General features: G+C 41.7%; 1 protein-coding gene across 3 annotated transcripts in view; it reads right to left on the bottom strand.

The window, feature by feature from the left end:
• The window catches only part of ANKS1A (ankyrin repeat and sterile alpha motif domain containing 1A), a 169,326-nt gene that overhangs the window by 102,794 nt on the left and 46,772 nt on the right, over positions 1-19,760 (bottom strand). The gene's annotated exons all lie outside the window — the stretch shown is intronic.

The raw sequence follows: 19,760 nt of genomic DNA, 5'->3' as shown, positions 1-19,760 counted from the left end.
TTTTACACAGACAGAGAGAGAGACACGCACACACCCCCCCCCACGGATGGCAATGCAGAGAGCGCTCGCCGAGCACGGCCGTCTGCCTCTGGGAGAGGAGGCAGGGTGGGGAGGCACTGTAGCGTGTGAGGAGGACTTCCAGGTTCTTCCCTACATTCTGCCACACTATTCAGAACACAGTGATGAGAAGGCATTCACGTAGTGGTGTTTTTATAATATTTTTAAATGATGGGAAGGAAGCCACGTACAGAGAAAAGAAGAGCAGAAAATCAAAATAGTAACAATAAATGGTTGTATATGTAAATGAGTCACTTTTATAAGTATATAGGTATTTGGCTTAATAGCTCAAGATAAATTTTAAGTGAAAAGAGAGGACATGTGTACTCTGATAGCTAAGTTATTTGTTCATTGTCAGTTAAGGAAACTCGTGACAAGGTCAGGAACTTGAGGGACTTCCTGGGGTCCTCATCCTCCATTAAGCTTGGATTCCTGTAGCATCTTTCAAACAGAGCTAAAAGCAATTATCTATGTCACATTTACAACTCATTTCCTAAACCAAAAATTATAAACCGATGCCTGACAATGAATAGAATGTTGGAAAGTGAAACAGATCTAGAAAATTTAGGAGGTAGACTTTTCATATTTAGAGTCAATTTGCCCCACAAAACAAAACATCATCATTTTTCTATTACAAAATAGGTGACACTGAAATCCAGAAACAAATTATTTGCCCCAAATTATAAGCCAAATCAGTGGCTGATCCAAAACTCTCCTTTAAGGCATTCTTGGTCTTTGGCCAACAGGGACTTGTGATCTAAGCGGACGGCAAGATGAAGTGAAGATGTAGTCACACAACGCTGCACACAATAGCAAGGCGACTGGAATAAATAAGAGGAGCTGGGAAAGAGGAAATCCTCACACAGGTTAGAGCAGCTGGGACATCAGATCTGTTGGCTCCTAGTATCAGATTAGCAAGCTGCTACCTTTTCAACTTTCTCAATTCAGGTCCCAAAGTAACCTTAACACTAATGTTTAGGGACCTCCCTGGTGGTACAATGGTTAAGAATCCGCCTTCCAACACAGGGGATGTGGGTTCAATCCCTGGTCAGGGAACTAAGATTCCACATGCCACGGAGGCAACTAAGCCCATGCACCGTCCACACCCTGAAACAAAGACCCAGTGCAGCCAAAAAAACCCGAAAAACAAAACAAAAACCCCTGACACTTAAATGGCCCTTGCTTTTAATGACAAGGCAGAACTGAGCAATTCCTCTGTCATTTTCTAACTTTTCCCTCCACGTCTCTGGTTTAGAGGTGGTTAAGTCTGGATAGCCCATTCCAGCAGTAAAACTATCTCAAAACAATGAGAAAAGACAAGGCAGAGAGATAAGGAATTTCCTGCAAGAAGCTGCAGCTTTCCCAACTTGGTAAGACCTTTACCCCTCCTTTTTCTCTAAGCATTTCCTCTAAATGCCTATCTAGAAATTTGAAGGAATGGGGAATATATTAAATAAAACCTAAATGAAAATGGAGAACTGTCAGCTCTCTGTTTGGAGTCTTAGCTTCAGACAGGATGGTAGTAACATCCCCCTCCACCCAAGTTTCTTCCTTTTTGGAAGCCCAAGAAAAGAGCTATTTACAATCTAGGTCTTCCTCGCTACCGCAGCTGTTCTATGAGGTTTTTCTAAAGCAGTACCAAAGGGCCACTCACTAACAGACAAGAGCAGGACACAGTGCACTATGAGAACCAAGGGAAAAACAAGAACAAAACCTAAAAACGGTGCAGGAGAGTCCTAAACACCCAGTGCACTCTCACCACAGCATTCATCAGACTTGACCTTAAACCACAGGGAAAACCCTTATGCTGTGCTTCCATGCTACATATTTTAAGCCCTTTAAGGGAATCCTTCATGTTTCTGAGAGCACAGCAGTGTACAAGAACTGCCCAAGGGCCACCAGTTTGCAACTTCTAACATTTGGTTTTTCCTAACCTGCGACCGTTACGGCAGAAAGTGAAGAGAACTAAAAAGCCTCTTGATGAAAGTGAAAGTGGAGAGTGAAAAAGTTGGCTTAAAGCTCAACATTCAGAAAACGAAGATCATGGCATCTGGTCCCATCACTTCATGGGAAATAGATGGGGAAACAGTGGAAACAGTGTCAGACTTTATTTTTTTGGGCTCCAAAATCACTGCAGATGGTGACTGCAGCCATGAAATTAAGACGCTTACTCCTTGGAAGAAAAGTTATGACCAACCTAGATAGCATATTCAAAAGCAGAGACATTACTTTGCCAACAAAGGTTCGTCTAGTCAAGGCTATGGTTTTTCCAGTGGTCATCTATGGATGTGAGAGTTGGACTGTGAAGAAAGCTGAGAGCTGAAGAATTGATGCTTTTGAACTGTGGTGTCGGAGAAGACTCTTGAGAGTCCCTTGGACTGCAAGGAGATCCAATCAGTCCATTCTGAAGGAGATCAGCCCTGGAATTTCTTTGGAAGGAATGATGCTAAAGCTGAAACTCTAGTACTTTGGCCACCTCATGCGATGAGTTGACTCACTGGAAAAGACTCTGATGCTGGGAGGGATTGGGGGCAGGAGGAGAAGGGGACGACAGAGGATGAGATGGCTAGATGGCTTCACTGACTCGATGGACGTGAATCTGAGTGAACTCCGGGAGTTGGTGATGGACAGGGAGGCCTGGCGTGCTGCGATTCATGGGGTCGCAAAGAGTCGGACACGACTGAGCGACTGAACTGAACGGAACCTGCGACCCCAGTGTGACATGATCTCCATGAAACATGACAAACCTGCTTCCTCATATCCATTAGAAATGGCCACAATCTCTTGATGGGACATGTAAAAATACTGCATTTGAGATGTTTTTACATAAAACAGAGATAGAAAAACTGTAAGTTGAAACCAAAGTGGCCAGACCACCTTCACCTGTGACTGCTCTGTGGGATCAGGATCAAATGGTGCCCCGTTCAGTGGCTCTTAGCTAGCAGCAAGCCTGCTTCATGTGGTCCAGTCACCTAACTGCTTACTTTACAGAGAGAAGTAATGGTATCTCAACGGGCAGGCAGGGTCCAATCCAGTTCAACTGCATATATGTTCAGGCCCCATCTGGCACAGGCCAGAGTGCTACATAGTCTCCACCCTAGAGGAGAGTGAGGAAGTCACACAAGTAAACAAATGACAACACAGTGCGTGACATTCTGGAAAGTATGCAAAGTGTAGCTGATGGGGAAATGGGAATAAGGGAGGCCCTGCAGAAAAGGAAGACATTTGAGCTGAGCCTTTAAAGCTTAGACAATCAGCCAGGCAGAAGCAGCAAAGAGGAAACAGCCATCAGGTACTCTATTCAATGCTCTGTGGTGATCTAAATGGAAAGGAAGTCCAAAAGAGGGGACACACACACACACACACACACACACACACACAACTGATTCACTTTGCTGTACAGTAGAAACTAACACAGAATTTTAAAGCAACTATAGTAAAAAAAAAAAAAAGAGGAAACTCAAATTCAAGGTCTCCTTAGTAGTCCCAGCAAACTGGGGCAAATGCAATTACCAATTATTTTGAGTGGCTGGAGCATGATAGTGAATGCGTGGATGGACAGGTAGGCAGAGCCAAGCCATGAAGGCTCCTATGTGCCACTGCAAAGTTTCAAGCAGGGAATGATTAGATGTGTATTTTAGAAAAATCTTTCTGTTGACAGCTGGGAAGTAACCTAGATGGGAACCTAATAAATCTGTTATTTACCATACTGTTGTGATGGTCTGAAATATGTCTCAATTGGGGAAAAATCATTATGCTAAGCATTTACAGAAATGATGGAGACCAGACTAACTTCCAAGTTAGTGATTTGGGCATGAAGTGAGGACCTGAACAAAGGGCGTGGCAGGGCAGATGGAGAAAAAAGAAGATTCAATAGAAAAGACAGGATCTGGTGACTAAATGGGGAGAGGGGTGGCTAATGAGACAGTAAATTAAGGAGGAAAAGTAGTGTTGATTTGCTTTGTGACTGTGACAGTGTGTGCTGGGGGGCAGGCACAGGGAGTTTTGTTTTGGGTTTAGTTGAGGCTGAAATGAATTTGACTCCCACGTGTAGATGTCTAGTCAATCAGTAGGTAGACATGATGGTCTAGGCTACCCACTCCACTATTCTTGGGCTTACCTAGTGGCTCAGATGAAAAGAATCTGTGCGCAGTGTGGGAGACCTGGGTTCGATCCCTGGGTCGGGAAGATCCTCTGCAGGAGGGCACAGCAACCTACTCCAGTGTTCTTGCCTGGAGAATCCCCATGGACAGAGCAGCCTGGTGGGCTACAGTTCACGGGATCGCAAAGAGCCAGACACGACCGAGAGACCAGGCACAGCACAGCACATGATGGTGTGAAATGCTGTGGTTACATGACTAGTTTAAATGACAACACTCAAATGCTGACATGCCCTTGTTCAACCCTTACAACCACATTATGGTGTAGCAAAGTATCAGCACATTATTTCCATCTCATAGGTAAGAAAACTGAAATCCAAATGCCTTACTGATTGTCATACAGCTAATTAATGTGGAATGGAAAGAAAATCCCATGTCTGACTTCTAATGCGTGTTCCTTCCAGTTTATTCAGGCTCTCGACCTTGACTGTTGAGACAAAACAACTTGGACCATGATGCATCTCCTCCTGCATTAGTTCTCAGGAAGTCAGACTCTGAGCACAAAGGCAGGACAGGGCCTGCTCCATCACCGGTTCTTTGAAGAGGAAGCAATGGCAATGAACTTGAGGGGGGAAGAGAGGCTCTCGGCAGCTCTCCATCAGGTCCTCATTAAATCATTATGGTCTAAACAGGAGTTTGTCTCATCAGCCTTTTTCTGCCAAAGGCGTTCGCTGTTTCCCTCTTTTGGTCATCCTTACAGAGGCAAACTTATCTCTAAACCTCAGAAAGGACTGAGGTTTTCCAACACAAGGAAACACTGTCCAAAGTCCGTCTAATTTTACAAAAACTTCATCTCACTCAAATGAATTTGACACATCCTTACTAAAATGCTTTTCACATACTGAACTGTTGAAAGGAGAGAGAAAAGGGAAGCCACTTTCATTGTAAGAGAAGCCGGTGATCTCTGGAGAAAGACAAAACTCGCAGACATGAAACAATCATACAAAAAAACCCAAAACAATTTTAGTTAACTGGGAAACACTGAATGTGTATTTTTATTTCTGCTCAATCCTCATTAAAATGAGGGTAAAAACAAAAAGAATAGGAGAAAAATAACAGTGAACATAAAATGGCGGTGTTTTTAGAAGATGAAAAGTAGAGAAATTAGCAAAGCTGAAAGAAAGAATCCCTGCAGCCAGAGAAGGAGAGGCCAACTGATCAGGGAAGGCTCGGGGATTAGAGGCCCCTGGTGGCACAGGAGCCCAGGCATGAGGAGGAGCTGGAAACGAGGACCCAATACGAATTCTATACAAGGCAGCGACAGGCCACCAAGTCCCCAGTCACATCCAGGGCAGCCAGAAGACTCTCATTCCTGCACCCAGGCAGGAGTGCTCGGATGCTCAGTTGTGTCCAACTCTTTGTGATGCATGGACTGTAGCCCACCAGGCTCCTCTGTCCATGGGATTCTCCAGGCAAGAACACTGGAGTGGGTTGCTGTGCCCTTCTCCAGGGGTCCTTCCCAACCCAGGGATCAAACCCAAGTCTCCTTCATCGCAGGCAGATTCTTTACCATCTGAGCCACGAGGAAGCTTAAACAAAAATGACAACCAAGGATCCTGATACATCTGAGGAAAGCAAACACGAAAAGACAGAATACAGAACAAAATAAAGTGACTCAAAGGAGCACAAATAAGAAACCAAATAAAACCTCAACCGAAGAAACCTATTATCACACAAGAACAGGATTAGAAAAAACTACATCAGTGTAAAGCTTTTGGAAATTAAACACATGATGGTAGAAATATAAATATAAACAAAGAGCTTGATGATAAAGCTGTGTAAACCTTGCAGAACGTGGAACCAAAAGAAGAGATGGGGAAATTCCAGAGAAAAGATAAGAAAATTAGAGAACCAAAAGTTCCAGAGAAAAGAAAGAGGAGAAAATTATCAAAGAAATAACTTAAGAAATTTTCCTAGAACTGAAGAATGTGAACTTCCAGTTTAAATAGTCCATCCTAAATTCAATACAAAGAATAATTTTTAGAAAGACCCATTCCCCTCATGGCACAATGAAATTTCTAAACACATGGGATAAAGACAATATATTTTCCAGAGAGAAAAAATTGTTTGCATACAAAGGATTGAGTGCATCAAATTTTCAATTATTTCAAGATTTTCACAAAGTCTTACGGCTTTCATTTCTGGAAGCTATAAGACAAAAAAGCAGTACTTTCAAAATTCAAAAGTGAAATGATTTCCAACCTAGAATTCTATAGCAGACCAAAAATCAGTCAAGTATAAAAAGAGAATAAAGATATTTTTAGACATGCAGAGTCTTAAATTTTACCTCCCACACACCCTTTTATCAGGAAGTGACTGGAGGATGTGCTCTACCAAATAAATGAGCAAGTCAAAAAAGAGGAAGACGTGCATCCAGGAAACCGAACAACAACAAAAAAAAGGCAAAGGGAATAAAGCACGGAGTGGAGTGAGCCTCAAGAACCCCCAGCCGCCCTGGCGGACGCGGGGCTTTGGGGATGCAGGAGAACACGAAACTGACGAGATCAACTGACGTGTCTGCCTGGGACTTGGAAAAGAGTATTCAGGGATTCAAAATCTACGGCTGTAGTTTAGGAGTTAAGAGTGAGCTGGGGAGGGAGGAGGAAGGAGGGTTCAGGATGGGGAACACATGTATACCTGTAGCAGATTCATTTTGATATATGGCAAAACCAATACAATATTGTAAAGTTAAATGAAATTAAATTAAAAAAAAAAAGATAAATAAATAAATAAATAAAGTTGTTGATATTTCTCCCGGCCAAAAAAAAAAAAAAGAGTGAGCTGGATAAGTATGGCTGAATGCCTTCGCTGTTCACCGGAAATCATCAAAACAGTGTTAAGCGGCTATACCCCAATATAAAAATAAGAAATTTTAAAAAAATTCCCTCTCAGCCCTGCCTTGGCTGCATCCCACACAGTTTGATAGCATTTTCATTTAGTTCAGTTATTTTTTTAATTTCCCTGAGACTTCTTAACTCATGGATTATTTAGAAGTGTGTTGTTTAGATTCTAAGCATTTGGAGATTTTCCTGTTGTCTAATGTTACTGATTTCTAGTTTGATTCCACTGTGATCAGAAAACAGATACCAACTTTTGTCTTATGTAGCTTAGCATATGGTCTATCTTGGTATATGTTCTACAGGCAATTGAAAAAAATAATATGTATTCTGCCAGAGTTATATGGAATGTTTTATAAATGCCTACTAGATCTTACTAAAAAAAAAAAAAAAAAAAAACTGAGCTAGATATAGGAAACTCAGAAAACCACCAAGACAGGTAATACAAGAAAAAGGAGAGAGAGAGAGGATTGTAGTATACTAATTGGTTTGGCAGGTGAATAATACTAATAGCCGTAATAATATAAACATTAGATACTGATTAACTAAAAATTGTCGTACATCTGAAGGATGAAGGGGGAGGCAGCGGACCTAGCAAGTGAAAGAAAGCTAAACCCTGCTCTTCCTTAACAGAGACAGATAAAAATTCTAAAATTTTAAAATCAAGAAAGCAGCAAAAGCATAGTAATCAAAAATACAGAGGAAACACCTGAAATTCAGAGCCAAGAGCTGGAAGTGGCTGCTTTCCCAAAAAAGAACTCAAGTGGGCAGAAATGGCCCCCTGTTGAGGTTGGTACAGAAACGATTCTGGCACCACACGCCAGGGTGAACAAGTCCTTGTCAGCGTGAAATGTGTATTTCTGGTCACCTTGGCTTTTGTGGCCATGGGTTTGGTGTTTCAAATGTGTGATGAAAGGCAGTGACTTTGAAGGGTTTATTCCCTTGCGAGAGACAAACACAGAGGAAAGGCAATGCCCCATTTTAAACTTACAGGTGATACAACTCACAAACATCACAAAAAGGATGTTCTTCTTGTTCCACAACGCCAGCAAGGAGCTCTCCCCTCTCCTGCCAAGGACAACAATCTCCTGTTTCTAGTGAGTTAACTGCGCACAAGCCACACCACACCACACACACACGGGCAAGTTTCCGGAGAGCAAGGGCTGTGAGAAACCTTATACATTCACTCCAGTAACTGCGAGGTTCAGTCACTGTACCCAGAAGGGGGAATGGGAATGGAGGCAGGAGGAAGCACAGAGTCTCTGCATGGCTGTGGACGTGAGCATCACTGTGGGAGCGTTCCGCTCTGACCACGAGGAAGTCATGAGGAATAATGCAAGTATAATCACTTTTTTACAAGCCATATTTCCCTTACCGTTTATGCAATTACTTTGGGGGCCCTTAATTTTTATTTGATTCAGTTTACTTTAGCCTGGCTTCTTAACACTTAAGCATTCCATTTCTGTTTCACAATTGCAAGAAAGGCACAGAAGTGCTGAACTGCATGAGAATGGTCTCCGGAGTTCAAAATCCTGATTCCTGCCACACTGCATCCTCTATGACAGTAGAGACTGTGCCCCATTCCCAAGCAACAAGCACACAGGAAACATGCAAATATTTGTGGGGAGGGGGAAAGAAGGGGAAAGCTGCTGTGCTATTCTAGGTTCCTTATAATAAACAAGACCAAGCCACTGCCCTAAAGAGCCTCAAAGGCACAGAAACAAAAAATTGTAATGCAATGTTAAAGCGAAAGTGAAAGTCACTCAGTCGTCTCCAACTCTTTGCAACTCCATGGACTATACAGTCCATGGAATTCTCCAGGCCAGAATACTGAAGTGGGTAAGCCTTTCCCTTCTCCAGGGGATCTTCACAACCCAGGGATCAAATCCAGGTCTCCCGCATTGCAGGAAGATTCTTTACCAGCTGAGCCACGATGGAAGCCTAAGAATACTGGAGTGGGTAGCCTAGCCCTTCTCCAGCAGATCTTCCTGACCCAGGAATTGAACCAGGGTCTCCTGCATTGCAGGCGGATTCTTTACCAACTGAGCTATGACGGAAGCCCATAATGCAATGTAGTTCATGCTATAAAAGAACTGTGCAGATGCTAAGGGAACACAGGGACCACCAGGATGAATGGCATCAGTTCTCAAGAAAAAAGGATGAAAAGGCTTTGCAACCAGGGAGACAGGTACGTGATCACACTGCAGCCAAGGTGACCCCTTAAGGGCAAACGCTTCTCAGAAGGCCATGCCCCCACCTCCTTCCTCCCCAAGCCCCCAGTCCATCCTGCCTCTTCAGCGCCTCTGCAGCACCGAGCAAAGCTCTCAGGAACTCCTCCTTTTTTCCCTCAGCCAGGCAGGATTCTTCATGAGCTACTTAGAGAGCTCCTTGTACTCTGCCTTGATGACAGTGAGCTCAGTTCAGAGCTCTATGCTTGTCCCTATCTGACTGCCTTTCTTACTAGACCCCAAGCAACTTCTGGGCAGATCGGAGTATGTTATGTTTACCACCGTATCCTCACTGCCAAGAAAGCCCCGAACCAGGCACATGGGGAGCTCCAGGCGTAAGAGAAATCTACACATAAAGGCAGGAGGGGCCCACCTCTTCCAAGACAGAGATGGTAAATTACTTTAGATCAAGGAAACTATTTCCAAGAACTCATATCCTCTACCTAGTTATTTCTTGAGTAAAAAATACTACACAAATACCTCTAAATATGTGCAGTTCATATTACTGTAAGGTAACATGCTACTCAGGAAGAAAAAGCAATGTTCCTTCTATTGTTTAGTGTGAGTATGGGGGGTGAGGGGAGAAGAATGTGTGCGTGTGTACACAGAAAAACTTTTAAAAACGGTTTGTTCCTTGGCTTGTCAAAGTCCACAGGCTGAACTGAGCTGGGTAGGAAGGCAAGATGCCTTTGTCCGTCACTTTTGGGAGCAAAGATTTCTCCAACTCAGGCAAGTCATAAATTCTGGCTTATATCTGTTGTCCCAGCATAATAATTAACAGCATCCTGGCCTGGACAATAAATTATATGGTCACTTTACTCCATTCAGATTTTGAGACCCTTCTCTTGAAATTTTGAGTATAAAAGGCCTGAAAGTAACAGGCAGTATTAAATGTTCACTATGAGCCAAGCATACTTTCAGTGAATTAAATAACTCACTATTTACTCCCTATCAGAACCATATAACGAACCCGAGGAAACTGGCAGTATGGGGTGAGTCATTTACCCACTGCCCCAGACCTGGAAGGGGTGACACTGGGTTTACCCCTAAAATCGTAAGGCTGTGCCATATACAACCTCTTGAAAACCACTCTCTTGGCTGTTTTTCTCATTCCTGAGTAAGACAAACTCCCCACAGTTCATACACTTTCATTTCCGCCCAGCTTTACGTTGCCTGATCCTCATTCATTCTGCCTTACTCGTTTTTTTCTCTCTGGGGGTATAGGAAACCAATAAAGAGTCTTGAGAGAGGCACTATATCCTAGATAGGAACCAGATCCCAGAGGGAAATGATTAGAGGTAGTTAACCAAAAGACTCCCATTAACATTTCCAGGAATCCAATTACCTGACAAACCTTGTTACTTAGAGGTAACTATTAAAAGCATCGTCAGCTACAAGCTGACTGAATTCATTTAATATTAAAATATTCAAGATGATTATTTTGTTGTTTCGAGGAAATTAAAATGACCAAAAAATTTCAATATAGAAATAATGCAAAAGTGTACATCTAATGTATACCTCAAATGAAATTTATTATCAGATTCTAGGTCCTACATACACCACAAATATTTCCTAAATGTACCAAGCACCACAACCGAAACAGTGTTCTGAATGTTCCTAATTTGTAGGCTGAATGTCAAAGGTCTAAATTCTTTTTCACACAAGCAACTTACCCATATGAGTGAATCCTGGACCTGACATGTTGGATCAGCTGAAGATCATCTAAACTTTATGTAAAACAGAGATGTCACTTGTCCCACCCCTACCCTATCTTATGAGAACTATCTTATGGAATACACAGGATAATGCATGTGAAAAAAAAATTGTACACCGGAATCTAAAATATAGTTTGGCATCAATATCTAAAGTGAAGCAAAACATTCTAAAGAATGAGACCAGTGTATATGTGCTGACATGAAAAAATCTGTAAGATATATGAAGTGGGAAACGCACCTGCATAACAGTATGCGGCGTATGATGTCACTGCAGTAAGAACAGTGCATTTTTCTACGCCTGCACTACCATATGGAAGGCTATCTACCAAAGTGTTAAGACTGATTGGTTCTAGGGGTGAGGCCTGAACTACTTTTGTAATCACACACACACACACACACACACACACACACACACATAGACTCTCTCCTTGACCAAACTTTATTATGGTTCCTCTGAACATTCTTTTCAACTAGGCCTTGATTTTGGTTCCCATCCTATCTTTGACTTACCCAGCCCAGTTTTAGCAAGAATTCTGTTAAGTAAGTTTATCAAGAGTTCTCCCACCCTTGATACCTGATGAATTTCCCCATCCCTCCTCTTTGATGTCTAAGAAGTCCTTCATCTGCCTTTAGCAAGAATCCTGTTGGGTCAGTTTAGCAAGAATCCCCCTACCCTTGATGTCTCCTCTGAATAATTTTCCATCCACTGACTCATTCATCCTTTTTGCCAAAAATGCTCCTTGCTGTATCTGAAGACGAGCCTCTCTCCCCTAAGGCAATACTCCTACTACAGTAGTCTCAAAGTTTTCCTTACTGCTTTACAAGTGTAAGAACAACTTTTTCTTTAACAACACACATACAAAAAAAAAAAACACACACACACACGTATACCACTTTTTCTTTTTTAAGTGAAGCCAGATCTATTCCGGATAGATGGGCTTCCAGTTATAAGATTCTTACTTAAAAGAGTTCTTTTAAGATGGGGTTCTGGAGTAAATTTATTTCTGGGTTTGGCCTCCTTTTTAAAAAACCTCCTGTGGTCTTTGATTTTTCCAGTCTCTGGAGGATGAAAATCAATTATTCCCATTTGCTTCTGAATGGAGCTCTTCAATCACAGAGGCTATGAATAAGCTTGCCAAACAACTGCAGTACCAGTCCCCAGGGGAGGGTACCAAATAGGTCAGTGATTTCAAAGGCTGGGGGACTTTAGAAGACATTATTGGAAATGTACAAAACGGTAACGTGCTGCTGGTTTAGGTGATGCTGAGATGAGGGAGATGAAAGAGCCAACAGAGGGTTACCAAATCCCAGAGAGCCTACCTTCTAAACCAGCTTACCAATTCATCCCCATCTCCCCATTTCCAAGGAATTCCCTGACGGCTCAGATGGTAAAGAATCCACCTACAATGCAGGAGACCCAGATTTGATCCTGGATCAGGAAGATGCCCTGGAAAAGGGAATGGTTCCCTGGAGAATTCCACGGACAGAGGAGCCTGGAGGAGGGCTAGCGGGTCGCAAAGGGTAGGACACAACTGAGACTAACACTTTCACTTTCTTCATTTCCAAAGTCACTGCCTTATGCCCGAAATAACCTCCCAAAAGATCTTCACTGCCTTAAGTCTCTCTATTGACAAAATCAAACATACTCTTTCCAAAATGCAGCATCCCAACCTCTTCAGGAGTGAGTCTACAGCAACAGACTTCTGAGTCAAATATCATCATTTACTCTGAACCAAGAGAGCTATGATACAATCTACCACCCCCCTCTCAGAATCACTGTATTAAGAATCTCTTCTTTGCTTTAGTTCTGTGTAGCCAAGGTGACTTCTGTAAGCTGATTATTTCCTTTATAACAATTACATCCTGTTTTTGAAAGAGATATGGCATTTATTTCTGAAAATAATACAGTTTGCTGCCTTAAGCTTTTTTGCTTAAACTAAATTTTAAAGTTATTTTTCCATAATTTAGTAGCATTATAGCCACTTCCATTAGTGAAAATAGATGAACAAGGCATATTACTTTGGAAAATTAAAAACACACACAACAACAGGAAGTTGGTTTACTAAGTCCAGGTTTTCTCCCTTTCTTTGTCCCTATTTGTAATGTTTAATTCCAGAGCCTGTCCCAGGGACTCTACTGAGGTCTGTATTTAATCAGCCTCCCAAATCTGCTCTATTTGCCAAATTCCTTTTCTAGCATTCCCAAAAGGCACTCAGTATCCTGTCCTTGGAGTCAATCCAAAAATAAGCACTCATTTTGGATGACTAAGAATGTTGGCAAACACCTGGCTAAAAAAGCAAAGCCATGCTACGTGTAGCATTTACCAACTGAGGAATATGAGACTTGAGCATGAAGGTTACAAAGAAAACATTTTCTGAGACTGGAAGGCTTTCCCACGAATAGCTTTTTGCTTCTCGAATTTTAAATGTACCTAAGTCAAGAGGCAGCCAATTACAACAACTAAACCTCCATATGGGAAGAAATGCAGCTTCATATATCAAAGAACAAGAGGAAAGTCATATCACCTGCTGATGGCCAAGAAAGTGAAGAAGTCCAAGAAGTCTTCACTGAGTCTAACAGGTGTTGTCTTTTAGTACAGCAGCTACACAGAGAGTCTGCTATGAACGAACTATTGTGCTAGACACCTAAAATGTATCCGCTCTACTTTTCATACTATATAGTAAAATAAGAACTTTCACATGCTCAGAGAGATGAAGCTGAAGAGAGAGGTGAAGCCACTTGCCCAAGGACACTCAGGGAGCACGAGCAGCCAGCATGTGGCCTCGTTCTGCCTGACCCTTAAATCCATGTCACTCTATTTTGCTGCTGTTGTTGAGTTGTTGTGTCCAACTCCTTGTGACCCCATGGACTGCAACACACCAGGCTTCCCTGTCCTTAACCATCTCCCGGAGCTTGCTCAAACTCATGACCATTGAGTCAGTGATGCCATCCAGCCATCTCATCCTCTGCCACCCTCTTGTCCTTTTGCCTTCAATCGTTCCCTGCATCTGGGTCTTTTCCACCCCGCTCTTCGCATCAGGTGGCCAAAGTATTGGAGCTTCAGCTTCAACATCAGTCCTTTCAATGAATATTCAGGACTGATTTCCTTTAGTATTGACTGGTTTGATCTTGCTGTCCAAGGGACTCTCAACAGTCTTCTCCAAAACCACAGTTCAAAAGCATTAATTCTTGGGTGCTTGGCCTTCCTTATGCTCCAACTGTCACATCCATACATGACTACTGGAAAAACCATGGCTTTGACTACACCGACCTTTGTCAGCAAAGTGATGTCTCTACTTATTAATATGCTGTCTAGGTTTTAGCTGTCTAGGTTTAATATGCTGTCATAGCTTTTCTTCCAAGGAGTGTCTTTTAATTTTATGGCTGCAGTCACCATTGATGGTGATTTTGGAGCCCAAGAAATAAAGTGTCACTGCTCCCACTTTTTCCCCATTTGTCATGATGTGATGGGACTGGATACCATGATCTTCATTTTTTGAATGCTGAGTTTTAAGCCGGTTTTTTCAGTCTCCTCTTTCACCTTCATCAAGAAGTTCTTTAGTTCCTCTTCACTTTCTGCCATTAGAGTGGTGTCATCTGCATATCTGAGGTTGCTGATATTTCTCCCAGCAAAATGGATTTCAGTTTGTGATTCATCCAGCTTGGCATTTCTCATGATGTACTCTGCATATAAGTTAAACAAGCAGGGTGACAATATACAGCCTTGACGTACCCCATTTCCAATTTTGAACCAGTCTGTTGTTTCATGTCCAGTTCTGTTGCTTCTTGACTTATACACAGATTTTTCAGGAGATATGTAAGGTGGTCTGATATTTCCATTTCTTTAAGAATTTTCCACAATTTGCTGTGATCCACACAAAGACTTTAGTGTAGTCAATGAAGCAGAAAGATGTTTTTCTGGACTTCTCTTGCTTTCTCTATGATCTAGCAGATGTTGGCAATTTGATCTCTGGTTCCTCTGCTTTGTCTAAACCCAGCTTTTACATCTGGAAGTTCTCTGTTCATGTACTGCTAAAGCCTAGCTTAAAGGATGAACATAACCTAACTAGTATGTGAGATGAGGGCAACTGTATGCTAGTTTGAACATTCTTTGGCATTGCCCTTCTTTGAAATTGGAATGAAAACAGACCTTTTTCAGTCCTGTTGAAAGCACTGCTGAGCTTTCCAAATTTGCTAATACACTGAGTGTAGCACCTTCACAGCATCATCTTTTAGGATTTTAAATAGTTCAGCTGGAACTCCATCACCTTCAGTAGCTTTGTTCATAGCAATGCTTCTTCCTAAGGCCCACCTGACTTCATACTCCAGGATGTCTGGCTCTAGGTGAGTGGCCACACTATCGTGGTTATTCGGGTCATTAAGACCTTTTTCGTATAGTTCTTCTGTGTTCTTGTCACCTCTTAACCTCTTCTGCCTCTGTTAGGTCCTTACCATTTCTGTCCTTTATTGTGCCCATTCTTGCATGAAATGTTCCCTTGATCTCTCAAATTTCCTTGAAGCTGAAGTTGACCAATTCTATGAAGATCTACAAGAACTTTCTAGAACTGACACCCAAAAAAGATGTCCTTTTCATCATAGGGGACTGGAATGCAAAAGTAAAAAGTCAAGAGATACCTGGAGTAATAGTCAAGTTTGACCTTGGTGCACAAAATGAAGCAAAGGCTAACAGAGTTTTGTCAAGAGAACACACTGGTCATGGCAAACACCCTCTTCCAACAACACAAGAGATGACTCTACACATGGACATCACCATATGGTCAATAATGAAATCAGACTGATTATATTCTTTGCAGCTGAAGATGGAGAAGTTCAACACAGTCAGCAACAACAAGACCAGAGAAGACTGCGGCTCTGATCATTAGCTTCGTATTGCAAACTTTAGGTTTAAAGAGAAGAAAGTAGGGAAAACCACTAGGTCATTCAAATCCCTTATGATTATATAGTGGAGGTAACGAATAGATTCAAGGGCTAAATCTGGTAGACAGAGTACCTGAAGAACTATAGACGGAGGCTCATAACAGTGTACCAGAGGTAGTGACCAAAACCATACCAAAGAAAGTGAAATGAAAGAAGGCTATTTACTACCTACCAAAATCAACAGTTTGATAGATTTAAACATTTCATATAACCACTCTGTTAATAATGAAAGCCTTAGAAAGTCTATGGACTCCAAAAATTTCTGACACTATCTCTGTGTTGACAGTCCTAATACATATGCCTTGGTGCACACACATGCTTAGCAATTACTGACTCAAAGCCAAGACTAATATGGCTCTAAACTGTAATATGAACTAAAAATACCACACTCTAAGCTGGTTCTTTGGAAACATCAACACAATTAATAAATGTCTAGCTGAGCTAACCAAGAAAAAGAGAAAGAGAAGATACAAATTACTACTACTAAAAATGAAAGAGGGGCCATCACTACAAATCCCATGGACTTTAAAAGGATAAAACAATATTATGAACAACTTTACGCCCACAAATTTGGAAAGTTACATGAACTAATTTCTACCAAAATTCACACAGGAAGAAATAGTGCATCTGAATGGGCCCATGTTTATTAAAGAAACTGAATCAATAATTAATAACCATACAAAACACAAAGCACCCAGCCCAAATGGTCACACTGGTGAACTCTAGCACACACTGAAGAAAAGAAACCAATTCTCTGCAATCTACTTCAGAAAACAGAACCAGCAGGAACACTTCCTAATTCATCCCATGAGGCCAAAATTAATACTATACACTAATAACAAACTATCAGAAAGAGAAATTAAGAAAACAATCCCATTTATAATTCCATCAAAAAGAATAAAATATCTAGGAATAAATTTAACCAAGGAAGTGAAAGATCCCGTACACTGAAAGCTATTTTAAAACTCAATAGCAAAAAACCCCAAGCAATCCAATTTAAAAATAAACAGACTTTCCTGGTGGTCCAGGGGCTAAGACGATGCACTTTCACTGGGGGGCTGGGGTGGGGGGGTGTAGGGGGTGCCGAGGGGTGCCGTAGACCAAAAAAAGAGACATTTGCTCTGAACAGACATTTTTTCCAAAGAAGACATACACACCAACAGACAAATGGAAAGATGCTCAAATTACGAATCATGAGGGAAATGCAAATCAAAACCACAATGAGATACCACCTCATATCTGTCAGAATGGTTATTACCAACAAGACAAAAAATCAAACGCTGGCAAGGATGCAGTGAAAAGGGAACCCTTGTGTACTGCTGGTGAGAATGGAGACTGATGCAGCCACATGGAAAACAGCACAGAGGTTCCTCAAAACTCACTGCAGTGATCATTTCACAATGTATACAAACATTGAATTATCGTGTGTACATATAAAACGAATACAGTATTGAATATCAATTATATCTCAATTTAAAAACAAAGAAAGATGGACTTTTCTGCTGGAATATTGGCTAAGATTCCACACTCCCAATGCAGGGGGCTAGAGTTCAATCCCTAGTCAGGGAACTGGATCCCACATGTTGCAACTAAAGACCAGGGAAGAGACTGAGTGCTGCAACTAAGACCGGTGCGGCCAAATAAGTAACATTAAAAACGAAACAAAACAAAAAGTCAACAATTTACAAACCAGCAAAAGATCTGAACAGACACCTTACCAAAGATTTACAGACAACAAAGAAGCATATGAAAAGTTGCTTGACATCATATGTCATTAGGGAAGTGCATATTAAAACTACAACGAGGAGTTCATGTCTTTCATGCACGATCGGCCCATTCTCCTCGAGGGGCCCGTGGAATAAACCTTTCTCTGTTCTAAGTAAATAAAATAAAATAATAAAATAAACAACAATGAAACACAAGTATGGACCTATTAGAATGGCTAAAATCCAAAACACAACACCAAGTGCTGGCAAGCACATGGAGCAATGAGACTCACTGTTGGTAGACACACAAAGTGAAAACAGCCAGTTTGAAATCTCACTTGGCAGCTTCCTTCAAAGCTGACTATAGGTAATTTACCACGTGATCCAGTAAACAGTCCTAGGAATTTACTCATGAGCTGAAAACTGATGTCCACACAACACCTGCATGTGAATGTCTATAGCAGCTTTACTCATAACTGCCAAAACTTGGAACCAATCAAGATAACCTTTAGTAGGTGAATGAATAAACTGTGGTATATCCAGATAAAATATTATTCTGCAACAAGAGGAAATGAGCTAACAAGACAAAAAAAGACATGGAGGAACCTTAAACATGTATTACCAAATGAAAGAAAACTATCTGAAAAGGCTACATACTGTATGACTCCAACTATATGATGTTCCATTAAACTAGAGACAGTAGAAAGAGCAGTTGCCAGGGGTTTAGGAGGTTTCCAGAAAGGATGAACGGAGGAAATATAGACCATTTTTAGGTCAGTGAAACTATGATACTGTAATGGTGGATGCATAACACTATGTATTTGTCAAAACTCACAGAATTGTACAATACAAAGAGTGAACCTTAACAGATTTTCAGTTCAGTTCAGTTCAGTTCAGTCACTCAGTCGTGTCCGACTCTTTGCGACCCCATGAACCGCAGCACACCAGGCCTCCCTGTCCATCACCAACTCCCAGAGCTTACTCAAACTCAGGTCCATTGAGTCAGTGATGCCACCCAACCATCTCATCCTCTGTCGTCCCCTTTTCCTCTTGCCTTCAATCGTTCCCAGCATCAGTGTCTTTTCAAATGAGTCAGTTCTTCACATCAGGTGGCCACAGTATTGGAGTTTCAGCTTCAGCATCAGTCCTTCCAGTGAATGTTCAAGACTGATTTCCTTTAGGATGGACTGGTTAGATCTCCTTGCTGCCCAAGGGACTCTCAAGAGCCTTCTCCAACACCACAGTTCAAAAGCATCAATTCATCGGCGCTCAGCTTTCTTTATAGTCCAACTCTCACATCCTTACAAGACTACTGGAAAGAACAAAGCTTTGACTAGATGTACCTTTGCTGGCAAAGTAATATCTCTGTTTTTTAATATGCTGTCTAGGTTGGTCATAACTTTTGTTCCAAGGAGCAAGTGTCTTTTAATTTCATGGCTGCAGTCACCATCTGCAGTGATTTTGGAGCCCAGGAAAATAAAGTCTGTCACTGTTTCCCCATCTATTAGCCATGAAGTGATGGGACCAGATGCCACGATCTTAGTTTTAACAGATTTTAGTTAACAATAACATATCAATATTGGTTCCACTGGGGCTTCCCAGGTGGCTCTAATGGTAAAGACCCCACCTGCCAGTGCAGGTAGACGTAAGGGACACGGTTTGATCCCTGGGTTGGGAAGACCTCCTGGAGGAGGGCACAACAACCCATTCCAATAATCTTGCCTAGAGACTCCCATGGACAGAGGAGCCTAGTGGGCTACGGTCCGCAGGTTCACAAAGAGTCAGACACGAGTGAAGCGACTTAGCACACACACACGCATTGGTTCCATTACAACAAATGTACCACACAGTAAAGATGTTAATACCACACGCACACACACAGTAACTGGGGAAACTGGGCGGGTGGGGTGAGACAGAGAAGGAGCATAGAACTGTCTGTATCTTCTGAGCATTTTTTTCCCTATAAACCTAAACCTGCTCTAAAAAAATGAAGTTTATTAAAATATCCCCCACTCTCTAAAAATGAACACTCATGTCAGAAGTAATGATGTACAATGTATAATCCAAAACACGGGAAGAAAAGAATCAGTATCAGGCTGAATCAACAAGGGTGGCACAA

Source organism: Bos indicus, chromosome 23 (assembly GCF_029378745.1).
Source record: "Bos indicus isolate NIAB-ARS_2022 breed Sahiwal x Tharparkar chromosome 23, NIAB-ARS_B.indTharparkar_mat_pri_1.0, whole genome shotgun sequence".
In the NCBI taxonomy this organism is placed as follows: Eukaryota; Metazoa; Chordata; class Mammalia; order Artiodactyla; family Bovidae; genus Bos; species Bos indicus.
Note: the sequence above shows the minus strand (reverse complement) of the source record. Positions and strands in the feature narration are given on the sequence as shown.